Source organism: Gracilinanus agilis, chromosome 1 (genome assembly GCF_016433145.1).
Source record: "Gracilinanus agilis isolate LMUSP501 chromosome 1, AgileGrace, whole genome shotgun sequence".
Lineage (NCBI taxonomy): Eukaryota > Metazoa > Chordata > Mammalia > Didelphimorphia > Didelphidae > Gracilinanus > Gracilinanus agilis.
The window spans coordinates 287,873,390-287,887,634 of NC_058130.1; positions in this window are offsets into that span (position 1 = coordinate 287,873,390).

Sequence of the window (14,245 nt, forward strand, 5' to 3'; positions counted from 1 at the left end):
ATGAAATAATGTACATAATACATGCTTGCAAACCTTAGAACACTATATAAATATCAATTATTTTATCTTTTTATTTGGTGATCTCCAGATGGAAAAGGAAAAATAAAAGGAGTATAATGAGACATTTCAGAGTCATCTTTGGTCAAAAAGACCCTAATAATACAAAGTAAGTTGTGGAATCAATTGAATATTTTAGAATTATTAGAAGTTTGTTGTAAGATTTAAGAAGTTCCCGTGAGATGGTTCTCTAAAGAGATTTAAGCCTTCAAGTCAACCATAGATCTTGCCACCCTGGTATTCTCACGGAGTTTTGTGGTCTTCAGATCTTTTTCCAAACAGATTAAAATTTCCAAGGTGGTATTATTCCTTTTTATGATTGTAGTCAGATCAATTTTATCCTAGTGATGCTCTTTTTTTTTTTTATCTTTTACTATTCTGCTGCTGTTCCCTTTTCCCCTCAATTTATCCAAACCAGAACTATCTTTGGTTAAGTTTGCCAAAAGGCCAACTTAAGGTACACTTTCTCTATGAAATCTCCCTTAACTTCTCTGGTCCTCCTCAGTGCACCTATAGCATTTATATTGCTGATCATACAACTTGTCACTTAACTATGTAGTCTTGATAATTGATGTTTAGTATATATAATCATACCCCCTTCTCCCTGATCTGAGTACAATATATTGCACATGCCAAAATCTCAAAAAATATTTGCATCCCAAATATAGTAGGTGATCAATAAATATTTGGTGAATGAAGGAGTAAGTTGACCTATTTCAGCTGTTATAAGATATTATTTAGGAACTCAAAAACTGCCAGTAATCTCACTGTGTCTGACTTCATTTTAATCATCTTGACCTAGTATTTCCTGGATTGTAGTTCTGTTCTACTATTAAAATCCTACTTCATTGGCTTATCCTTTCTTGTGAGGACTAGACTAGCTAAGAGTAGAAAAACTCATTTCCAGAGAAATGTTGGCTACCTAGCTGCCTCTAAGGAAGCTTAAAAATAGTTTTAGACCAGGCTCTGATCATTTTGTAGTAAATAATAATAGTTCATATTTATGTAACATTTCACAACACACTTTTCTCAAAACAGCCCTGTGATGAAGGTAGTACAAAAGCTATCCCCTTTTTACAAAATGAGGCCTTTGTCACAGTTGTTTATAACAGACTCAGAACCCCGGAGTCAAAGGCTGCTAGCTCTAGAGCTTTTTCAATTACTATCACTATCTCTGACTAATGGAAGGGATTTTTCAAGGTTATCTTAAGTAATGTGACTTAGTCACTTTAAGTAATTGTGTCAATTTGCTTCAAATGAAGACCCCTGAAGCCATGCATTTTTCACTGGACCACACTATTTCTATCATTAGTCACCCTCCAGAGTTTCTTGATCCAACTGGAAGAATATATTCCCATACTGTAGTTTTTGTATTGCCCTGGCAGGATCAACCCACTTTCTATTCAGCAGTTAAAATGTTCTTGGAACCACAGTTATTTTTCAGGAAGGAGGGTGTCAGGAAAAAAAAGAAAGGAGAAGCAAATCAATTCCTTTGTAGGAGCACCAGGTCAAAAATTCCTGTTCAGTTAGTATTGCAGAAGCTTAAAAAAAAAAAGTTTAAAGTACTAATGATAAAAGAGCTGAACTTCCATCAATGCCAGCCTGTACCTGATTTCCCTGGAAGACTGGACAATAACTCTTCAGAGCAATGCGAGTCCTATTGACGAAGGCTTCAAAAGTTTCCCCCATTTCAGAGGAACAGTTGTTTGACCAATTGCGGGCAAGTTGCTCTATGACAGTTAGACAATCACTCTGTTTCGAAAGGTTTGAAAGAGAAAGCGAAAATAAAGACAGGAAAGGGGAAAATCCATGAAAGAGAAAGCTGGGGAAAGGAGAGGGTGGGGAGCAGTAAAGATAGAATGAGTGTGGGAGGCCGGAGAAGAAAGGGAGAGAAATGGGAGGAAAGGAGGTGAGGAGTGGCAGAGAAAGGAGAAATGGAAGAAAAACCAGTATAGCGGTGAGTAGGAGAGATGAGAGTAAATAGATGGATGGAGGAGGAAGAGACAGAAGAAAAAAAAGAATAAACAATTTGAGAAATTATAAAAAGGAAGTGCTATTAGCTCTTCCAAAATTCCTTTATTCACTAGTGAAACCCATAGGTGGCGACCTAGATCCCTCTCTCAGTCCCTACCCTGAATTCTAGGTAATAATTTGGATTCCTTCATTCCTCCTTACCCCCAACTCTCTACCTTACATCCCCACCCCATCCATACCCTCTCCCCATTTCCTTTCACTCCACCCCAGTTGAGGACCTTGTCTGTGACCCCAAAATGTGATCAATTCAGGCCAAAGGAAGGCACTCAGTCCATACTAAAGAAACATCTCTCGACATTGCCTTCCTAAGTTCAACAGCTCCTCTTCCAACTGGCTGGATGGTCTTTCCCTTCCCCTCATTTCTCCCACCCTTCAACAGCAAACCTACTCACCTTGGTTTCACAGAACAGATTACTATCTTCAGATGATGACTAGAGGAAAAAGACAAATTTATTATAACCAATTTGCTAAGAGTAAATGCTCTCAATCCAAATATAGATAAAGAAACATTGAAGGGGGAATGATTTGTCTTCCTACCAACTCATTCCATTAAACTCATTTCAAGTACATTTCAGGGAATTTGAAATGTTCAGGGTGGGCTCAATTTCTTCTCTGAGTGTATTCCCTTTCCTTCTGATTTTCTACCATTTTTGAATGAGATAATATTCTTAGCCCAGGGCCTGGCAAAGAGTAGATGCTTTAATAAGTGCTTGCTCCCTTCCTTTCAAGTGAAAGAAATATTTACAAGATCATAGTCAAAAGATTCCTAAATTCTTCTCTCAAAAGTTAGGGTATGTATTCTAAATTTAATGTCTACACAAAACACACACACCAAGTTTTTTCCTGGAGTATACATCCCTTTACCCACAAATGCTCATTTTCAAGAAAGCATTCTTATTCACGTGTTGCCCAAGCATTTGATTCATTGACTGTATTTCATATCTTATTAACTTAAGATAAAATTCTAAAATAAAATAAATTAAGAAAAATCTCTTGACTACTTAAAGAAAATAACAAACTTTACCTGCTATGATGCTGAAAGAAACATTAGACTCTTAGGTCATAAAAACCTAAGCTTCAGCTATTGACAGTTGTGTTTTTTCTTAAATTTTAAAACTGGAAAACATTTTTTTTTTGGTAACTAGTGTTTCTATGATGATGCATCCTAAATCCTGTCACTCACCCATTCTGAATTATACAAAGATTCCAGTTTCTTATTATATATTATATTTTCATAATCACTGGCCATTTGGTAGTGATTACAGCTACTGAAGTTGTAGGATAACACCATTCCAGTCAGTTGAAATAAGTTGAACAACCTGAAAAAAACTACCAAAACAAATATATTAAGACTCAGCCATCCTACTTAGAATCCCCTGGCCAGTCTTGGCCCTGACCCCATGTTCTGTCTACTGACATATGATACCTATACTTTGAAGTGCTGCACTTGGTTGGATTAGCTCAGTGAAGACAGACTCTACCCTTTCTCTCAAAAATGAATACCAAATCGCCTTATATTCACCCATGCTGCTGCCAGCCGTTGGAGTCTCCCTGATCATCAAAGTTTGGCTGGCTCCACATTTAAAGTACCTTGCCGCCTACGGGGAATTTTGATTTTCTTTCATAGGCCAATGATGTTTTTGGATGTCATACTTTCTATTGCTGACGCAAAAAAATAAGAGCGGCCAAATCTATGGAATTTTAACATAAGTAAAATCACCAGGAATTTCCCTTAACTCCCTCCTCCTTTTCTTCTATCAGAGAATCCTGATTTTAAAAGGTATATTCATTTCTGGTCACAGTTTCTTTGATCTTAAAGGCACCTTTACCAGTTTAGAAAGAGATTTCCCTGAAGGCATCATTCTTTGGGGGGGGGGGGGAAGGGAGGGGGAGGGACTTGACTCCACCACTCTGACATCTCTGACAGCTTCCATTTTACCCAATGGCTTTTAATTCATTCTTTGACTAAGAGAAAGTTAATTATGTTTTCTATGAGGTCATTTCAGATGGAAGTAGTATGGCTTAACAGTTTGAAGATCAAAATAGGGTCGTTAGTGCTTGTTCATTTTAAAGTGAATGGGAGCAGGGGAAATGGTCTGATGGGTTTTGTAAACAAAACCTCAGCTTTTCAGAAAGATACTTCCTGTCAAGGTAAAGCGAAGGGAGGGCAGAAATTTTCTAGAATTGGAGGTAGTAGATAGGTTTTGCTCTTGGATTTTCTTTCGACCACTTCCAGTTCATATGCAGTGGACGCAAAGGAAGGAAGAGGAAGAAGGAAAGGGAAAGAGAGAAATAGGAGGGAGTGATAGGACCAGCGGAAGGTAGCAGTCGGAGGAGAGGAGAAAGAGACGCCAAGGGAGAGGAGGTGGCCAGTAGGAGAGAGAGGCTCAGGAGGACATCGCAGTCGCACTGGGAAACAGTTCCCAAGGAAGTCAACTTTATCTCCCAGGTTGAGAGAAGACATTCAGAGAAGAAAGTCAAAGAAGCTCACCCACTTCTCAGTCAGCCCCACCCCCAATATATATTCATACCCCTCCCCAACCGCATCCCACCCCTCCCCCCACTTGTTGAGTCCTGCTGCTTCTTAGTCCTTGGGAAGTTCCTAGGAGTCATCACTTGGAGATGCTGAGGCAGAGCGCCCTACATGAATCCTGGTAAATGTCACAGGCATTATTACAGAGACCGGGAACCAGAGCAGTGGGTGGAGCGGGCTTGAGAGGAAAGGGCATTGGATGGAAGAGAAACTAAATCAGAGTTTTGTAGAACAGCAGCTGTCAGTTGCAATGCTTGCCCAGGATTGCTGATGTTTGGATTGAGAGAACGGGATGTGTACACCACTCAAGAAATGAACAGCAGATGATTCACAGAAAGATTTGGCTGGAAGTGACAGCAGTCGGAACCTAGCTTCTTGTATCCCAAGGGGGGGAGGGGGGACAAAATTATATTTTCACAGTGGGGTACTGTGGGATGCCACTGAAACCTGATTTTTGAGGCCTATCAACTGAGCTGTGAGAATATTCGCCTAGACCCTCATCCCAGCTGGTCTTTTGAGCCACAGAAATGGAGCATGGGAAATAAAAATTAGAATTTCCTTATGAAGGTGGGAGGTGTCTGGAGGAGGAAAAGTGTGGGATATTTGGAGAGGTGATCTCAATTCTGTCACCTTTCTTTTTTGCTCCTGATTGTGGCAATGATCCAGTCCTCCCACAAAGTTAAGGGGAAGCTACTGTGAGGCATTTGGGAATTGTCAAGCTTTCATCAGTGCTCTCCACAAGTCCTTCTTTTAAGATAGGGAAAATATACAAAGAGAGGTACACTTTAATTTGTTATAAAGTTGACTTTATTCTCACTGAAAAAGGACTAGAGTCTCCCAATTTTAAGCAATACCTGGTGATCTTTTCATTATTAACATATAATGCAATTCAGTAAATATTTATTGTGTCTAACTAGGTGTCAGATGTGACTGAAGGTACAAATATGAATCAAATACTTACATAATTTCTCTACTAAAGAAACTTTATTTTTTTGAGGCTTGATTTCCTGTAAATGAGTTTTGGACTAAATAGTCTCTAAGGCCTTTTCCAAGCAAAAAGGGAGTATGAATATTCTAGGAGAAAGGCAATATCTTTGGGGTTTTTTGCTTCTTAAGACCTCTACCTTTTTTCTCTTCCTGTCTCTACCCAAAAATTAGCATATATAAGCAGAGATATAGTCAAATCTTTAATATGGAAGCCTACAGGCTTTTAGGAGAATTATAATGGGAAAGATGGGCCATTAGATAATTAAGCAAATAGGATTTGCTTGAAGTAGAAAGATGCCATCTAATTAAGACTGAGTAACTGGTAGTATGGAGAGTGGATATTTGTATCACACATTTAAGTTTTTTTTTAATTACCTATGTTTTGGAATGGTATTTATATGTGTGTGTATATATGTATATATATATACATACATACATACATATATACATAGATATATATGTGTGTGTGTGTGTGTGTGTTTTCTTGGGGAGAGCTTTCAGGATATCTTCCCTATCTGTTTGGATCTATGGTCTGCACAGCCTGGCATAATGCATAGTGGACTGACTTTGGAGTCAGAAAGACTCAGACTGAAGTGGTGCCTCTGAAAAAATCTGACCACATGTCTTTAGGCAAGTTAATTGATCTCTTAGGGCCCAAGAGTCTCTTTTAAACTTTAAGTAACATATATGAAACAATATCAATAATTCTGGGCCTGTGAGTTCCTGGGAACTGGAAACTCCCAGGTGAGAAAATGTCCTTTGCGGAGGCATGTTAAGTCTTAAAGAGTTGCCTGAAGCACTGAGAGGTTCTGAGCAAGCATTTATTAAGTGGCCATCATGTCTGACAGGTACTTTGCTAAGCTCTGGTGATAACAAAGAAAGACTAGGAAATGGTGCCAGAGCAGAGCCTGGTATCCAGATCTTCCTGGTTTTTAGACTAACTCTCTATGCACTACAGGAGATTCTTTTGTGAATCTGATGAAGAATAAAATGAACAAATTCAGGACAACAATATACACAATGACTACAATTCTGTAAATGTAATAAAATAAAACTGAACCTTGAATAATTATAATGACCAAACTTGATTCCATAAAACATGCACTCCTTTCATCTGAGAGGTAAGGAATGATAGGTATAAAATATGGAATATGATATAAAACAGTCTGTGTATTGTTTGGCTTTGCTGAGCTTTAAAAATTGTTATAAAGGAAGACTATAAACAAATGTGATGTAAAAAATGATATTTTTAAGAGAAAAAATTGTAAATTACAAATAAGTTGCCAATCTTCATCCATGAATAATTTCTGCACTGAGAGTTCTATCTATATAAGAAATCACAGCTCTGGATTTATTAATTATACCTGGCATAAAAATTTGGGGAGAAATATTACTTGCCTCATCAAAGGCATACCTTTCTATTTGTTCTGCATGGATACATGGAACTATAGTGGTTTAAAACTAGAGAATTGCTACATTGTTGCCATATTCTTGAATTTATTGCACTTTACAGTTGTAATGCAGAAAGAATCAAAGAACCAAAGAATCCTAAGAGGTGGAAGGAACCATACAGATCATCTAATTCAACTACTGGATCCCTACTACATGCAAGAAACTCTTTACACAAACAAATGTGGACCTTATGTATTTTAGTGTGCAATTCAGAGTGACCAATATAATACAATGTTTTGTTTCATATTTGGACATGGTTGAGACCAGGGAAGGAGAAACAGAGTGGGAAACCTTATTTTTAATGTGTATCATGAATGCTAGTCTCCCGAATTCTCCTGCTTTCCCATGGCCCCTTTGAGAGTTAATAATAAACATATTGTTTTTACCTGAATGGGAAGGATTTTCTTTGGCTTATGGGAAATTTCCTGCTTAAAGTTGTCAAATAGCATCAGAGGATAGCTAAAGATAGGTGCCAGACTCCTTTGAATCAAAGTATTGTCAGACTGAAAAGGAATGAAAAACCTTGAATAGATTTATTCTAGATAGTCTCCTCCTTTCTAGGAGGCAGAAAAGATCCCACTTCCTTAAGTTTCCTTGCCCCCAACAGATAAAAATTTATAGCAGAGGATGAGGAGATATGTGGAGGAAAGAGCAGATTAGGATTCTTGCATATCTTCAACAGGATTGTCAAATGAATATCCTAGAGTCACAGACTATTAGAATTGGAAGGGACTTCAGAGGCCATCAAAGTAATAACTAACTGTTTTGGTGTCTGAGCCAAAGAAATGGTGCCTGAACCAGGCAACTCTAAAAATCTAGACTTCACTTTAAGATCTCTAGTGAGTGTGGAAACCTCTCTTTTCTGAGAAAGCTCATTCAATTTTTAGATACTTTTACTTGTTAGGAAGTTTTTCCTTGTTTCAAATTGAAATCTTCTCTACAACTTCCATTCCTAATTCTGACTCTAGGATCAGCTGCTTTGAATATGTTTCTAGAGTTATAAATACTACTTGTGAGTAATGATAACTATCACATTTTCTATTTTAGATTGGTTTAAAAAAAAAAGGTCTAAAAACAGTTGTGCATAAAAATGTGATGACTTCTTCACTACCATGAATGACAGGTTCCAGTAAATGCTGTTAATATCCTTAATTTTAAGTGTCTGATTCTTTAAATTGGAACTCTGACTATTACTGCAAATGTCAATTTGCCTTTATGTAGTAGCTGCCTTTGTTTAATGTCTGAACCTTCATGTTCCAAAAGCATTCTAAAGTGTGTGACCATTATGTGAGTCAGTTCAGGGATGATTTCCAACAGTGGTGTATTTGAAGAAGCCAAAACTATCCCTCTTGAAATCTCATTATTAGCAATTTGTTCCTGTGAGTTAGGCAATCCCTGGCAAAGTATACTTTGAACATGAATACACACACACACACACACACACACACACACACACACACACACAGCTACTTTTGTGTACATCAGATTGATTAGATCTTTCTTCCTTTAAAGACTGGAGAAGGAGCACATTCAGAATCCTGAGGAAATTTTGGGTATGGGGAGGACAAGTTTAATAAACAAAGAATGGAAAAGGCTCTGAAAAACAAGACCTATTTGAAGAATAACCAATTCTGCCTATGTCACAATTTGCCTAGAGAAGTGATGGCAAACCTTTTAGAAATGGAGTGCTGTGCCCTCTCCTCCCCCCCCCCCCCGAGACAATGTTCCATGCCCCCCCAATCCTACCCAGGGGAGGAAGAAAGAACTCCCATTGGGCTGCTGGGTGGAGGGGCAGATGATATGAAAAAAAATGTCATTAGGAACAGTGGAGAGGGGGAGGGAGCAATTCCTGCCCAAGTCCCTCTGCCATCTTTGGCACCTGTGCTATAGGTTTGCCATCACTGACCTAGAATGAGAAAGACAGAGATAGAGATCAGGATAATTGAGTGTTCTATTTCCCCTTAAATACATCAATATTTCAAGAAACTCCATCAATTCAGATCACAAATCATCTCTAGTTCATAGATTATAGAAATATAGAAATATTAGGGCTAGAAAGGATTTTAGAGGCAATCTGGTTTAATGCCCTAATTTTACAAATGAGGAAACTGAGGCCCAAAAAGATGAGATGAGACTTGCCTGTCCTCCTATTATAGTAAATGGCAATTCAGGTCCTTTGGATTCAAATAGAGACCTTTTTCCTTTGCACTACACCAGTGATGGCAAACCTATGGCACATGTGCCAAAAAGGGCACACAGAGCCCTCTCTGTGGGCTCCCCAAAGTTTGTTACTTGAAAGCCAGAGGGATTTGGGGTGAAGCTGTTCCCCTCCCCTTCTCCATGTGCCTGAGGACATTCCTCACCTACCCCACCCCTCTGCCCAGCAGCCAATGGGAGTGCTTCTTCCCTCCTTTGTCTGGGGTAAGGTGCTAGGGTAGGGGGCAAAGGGAGATGGGACTCACTTGCTGCATGAGGGTGAGGTGCAGACAGCAGCCTGTTGTGTCTGTGCTAAAGATGATTCCGATGGTGGGCTTGGAGAGGAACTAGGTTTAAGGGGAGCATAACTCACAGCATGGCACATAGCTAGAGGGGAGCAGAGTGCTGGGGACACTCTTCCCCTCTCCACATGTGCTTCACTTCACCTGCCCCCCTGCCCAGCAGCCCAATGGGAATGCTTCCTCCCACCCCTGTCTGGGGTAAGGGAGGAGGGCCAGGGGGCAAAGTGGGGAGGCAGAGTGTGGCACCCAGTCTCTGGAGGGACAGGCATGGTACTCAGTCTGGAGGTTGGGGTAGGGGCAGGATCTGGCACTCCATCTCTAAAAGGTTCATCATCATCACAATACACTATCTCCTGTAAGTTTTACAGAGTTTCTTGAGTCTCAGATATGTTAACTGAAATGCCCAGGATCATATAGCTCATAAGCTCGAGAGGCTAGATTTAAACCCAAGCCTTTCTGAATCTAAATCCAGCACTCTTTTACCCAGAGTGGGTTGCTTTTCTGTATGAACCCCAATTTGTATAAAATAGAAATAGTCTTCCATTATAATTTTCTCTGACTTTTTTTTCAAAAAGTGGAGTTTTGCCACATGGTGACCCATTTTTTCATTTCATCTGTAACACTAGCTCTGTGACTTACTACTACTTGCCCTCTCTACCTCACCCAGTTATGAAGAAAGTTTTTGTAAATATTAAATTACTATGTAAGTATGAGTTAATTAGTGTAGAAAGCAGATCATGACTATGACTTAACTATGAGTTGGTCTAGCCTCTCTCCCAGAGCTATTCCTTGCCTGAGGACTATCAAAACTGATTTTAAAATAGGACAATCAAATCAAGAGAACAAAAAAACAAAATAGAATACTTAAATAATCCTGTCTCAGTAAAAGAGATTGAACAAGCCATCAAGGAACTCCCTAAGAAAAAATTCCCAGGGCCAGATGGATTCACAAATGAATTCTATCAAATATTTAAAGAACAATTAATCCCAATACTATAGAAATTATTTAGCAGAATAAGCAAAGAAAGAGTTCTACCAAATTCTTTTTATGACACAGATATGGTGCTGATACCTAAGTCAAACAGACCAATTTCCCTAAAAAACATTGATGTAAAAAATCTTAAATAAAAAAACTAGCAAAAAGACTACTGCAAGTTATCACAAGGATTATCCACTATGACGAGGTGAGATTTATATGAGGAATGAAAGGCTTGTTTAATATTAGGAAAACCATCCATATAATTGACCATATCAATAATCAAACTAACAGAAATCACACGATTATCTCAATAGATGCAGAAAAAACACCTTTGACAAAATACAACACCCCTTCCAATTAAAAACATAATAAAAAGTATAAGAATAAAAAGACATTTCCTTAAAGTAATAAGTTGTATTTATTTAAAACCAAAATCAGCAAATATCATCTGCAAGGGGGATAAGTTGGAAGCCTTCCCAATAAGATCAGGACTGAAGCAAGGATGTCCATTATCACCACTATTATTTAATATTGTACTAGAAATGCAAGCTTTAGCAATTAGAGAAGAAAAAGAAATTGAAGGAATTAAAGTAAGCAATAAGGAAACTAAACTATCACTCTTTGTGGGTATACTTAAAGAATCCTAAAAAAAATTAACTAAAAAGTTAGTTGAAATAACTTCAGCAAAATTGCAGGATACAAAACAAATCATCAGCATTTCTATATATTTCTAACAAAGCTCATCAGCAAGAGTGAAAAAGAAAAATTCCATCACTCTAGACCAGTGATTCCCCTGCTGGGTGCTGCAGTGATCCAGGGAGCGGTGAGTGATGGCCACAGGTGCATTTATCTTTCCTATTAATTGCTATTAAAATAAAAAAAAATTAATTTCCAGGGGGCTAAGTAATATTTTTTCTGGAAAGGGGGTGGTAAGCCAAAAAAACTTGGGAACCACTGCTCTAGACCAATGATGGACAAACTATGGCCCGAGGGCCCCCTGAAATGTTCAATTCAGCTGTGAGACATTATTCTTAATCTGACGAATACAATGAGTAGAATACAAATACAATGAAACTGAAAGAAACAGACTGACAGATGAGCATTTCAATTATATGAATACAATTACATAACACTTTTTACACAAATAAAGTTAGAATTAAACAATTGGAAAAATTTTAATTGCTCATGGGTCAGCTGAGCTAATATAATAAAAATAACAATTCCTACCTAAATCAATTTGTTTATTAAGTGCCATACCAATCAAACTACCAAAAAAAAATTTTTTAGAACTAGAAAAAAATAACAAAATTTGTCTAAAAAGGTACTAGATCTTAAACTGTACTATAAAGCGTAATCATCAAAATTATCTGGTACTGACTAAGAAATAAGGGTGGATCAGTGGAAGAGAAGTCAATTACCTCAACAATCTAATGCTTGATAAATCCAAAGTTCCTAGCTTTTGGGATAAGAACTTGCTATTTGATAAAAACTCCTGGGAAAATTGGAAGACTATGGCAAAAATTAGGTTTAGATCAATATCTTACACGCTATACCAAGATAAGGTCAAAATGGGTATATGATTTAAACAGAGTGATATTATTAAATTAGGGGAACATAGAATAGTCTATATGTCATTTCCATGGAGAAGGGAAGAATTTAAGACAAGAGGAAAAAAAACATTATAAGATGTAAAGGAATTTATTTTGATTAAATTAAATTAAAAAGGTTTTGTACAAACAAATCCAATGCAACCAAGATTTGAAAGGAAACAACAAACTGGGAAAATATTTTTATAACAAATTTCTCTGATAAAGGTCTCATTTCTCAGATATATAAGGAAGTAAGTCAAATGTATAAGAATCCAAGTCACTCCCCAATTGATAAATGGTCAAAGGATATGAATAGGCAGTTTTCAGATGAAGAAATCAAAACTATCAATAATCATATGGAAAAAATGTTCTAAATCACTCTTGATTAGAGAAGTGCAAATTAAAACAACTCTGAGGTACCACCTCACACCTATCAGATTGGCCAATGTGACAGTAAAGGAAAATGATAAATGTTGGAGGAGATTTGGCAAAATTGGCACACTAATGCATTGCTGGTGGAGTTGTAAACTGATCTGACAATTCTGGAGGACAATTTGGCATTATGCCCAAAAGGCTATAAAAGAATACATACCCTTTGATTCAGTAATATTACTACTAGGTCTATATCCCAAAGAGATTAAAAAAAAAAAAGAAATTGAGAAAGGACTTGTTTGTACAAAAATATTTATAGCTATTCTCTTTGTGGTGACAAAGAATTGGAAACTAAAAGGGGGATTGGAGATGGCTGAACAAATTGTGGTATGTAGTGGTGATGGAATACTATTTCCATCTATAAGGAATGATGAACAGGATGATTTCAGAAAGAGCTGGAAAGACCTACATGAACAATCATATATGATAGACTTTGCTACTAACAGCAATACAATGATCCAGAACAATTCTGAGGGACTTATGAAAAAGAAGGCTATCCACCTTCAGAGAAAAAACAATTGGAGTAAGAATGCAGATGGAAGCATAAATTTAGTACTTGTTTATTTTGGGGGGTATGTGTTAGGTTTTAGGTTTTGGTTTGATAAGATTATTTATAAAAATGAAAAATATGGAAACTATTTACAAAAATGAATAATATGGAAACATAAACAATGTATAATCCAGATTAAATTGTTTGCCAGCTCTGGGAAGGGGAAGGGAAGAAGAGAAGGAGACAATTTAAGATTATATAGCTTCAGAAAACTGGAGATGCACCTCCAGGCTATACCTTGATACCATTGGGCTGTATCTCAGGCATTCATCTGTTTCCTAACTATGAGTCTTCAGGCAGACCCATGTCAGATGACCAAACACCCCACTGAATGCCTGAGTGTTTACCACTCTAGAGTCACATCCACACCATGACACAGCATCACATTCTCACTGTTGTAAAGAATATAAAACCCCCAGAACTGAAGCATTCTGGGAGCAACCCCCCAGGGTTGTTCCACTCATGCTATCTTGCTGGCCAAAACTGTACATTACTAATAAATCTCTCTTTTTACTTTTAAGCTAAGTTTCGGAGTCTTGCATTCTTGCAAAAGGTATCCTTCCCAAACCCAGGGGTTAACCATTACACCCCACAACACCTCCAAATACCAGTTGCCCATAGCTGTACTCCAAGGTTTCCTACCATTAATGACAGAGCCCAACCCTATATAGCATCACCCATTTGCCATTTGACTGGTCATCTGTGATCAGCCTTTGACCAAAAGAGGGGTGTGTTGACATGGAATCTAAAAACCCCAAGTTTGTGACCTGGTGGGATCTGATGAACCCCAAGTTTTAGGATTAGCTTGTGGATTGGAGACCCCCAAGGCTTGTACTTATTCCCTGTTCCTGTGAGAATCCACCCTGAAGGGAATCTCAGGCTAGCAGTTTCAGACTGAATAATGGACCCTATGGTAAAATACAATCTCTGTCAGTGTGACTCTTTGGTGCAGTAAGCTGAAGGTCCCCAGTTCAATCCTCAAAAGGAGGATGTGATATGCTGGGAGAGGCTTCTGGAGACAAGTAGAGTCACTTGGCTTGGGCTTGGGTTTAGCCCCACCTGACAGAGATTGTCTCCTGGAATTCTAGGGGGTACTGTGGAATTCTGTGAGGCAGTTCACCCCACTTAAGATCA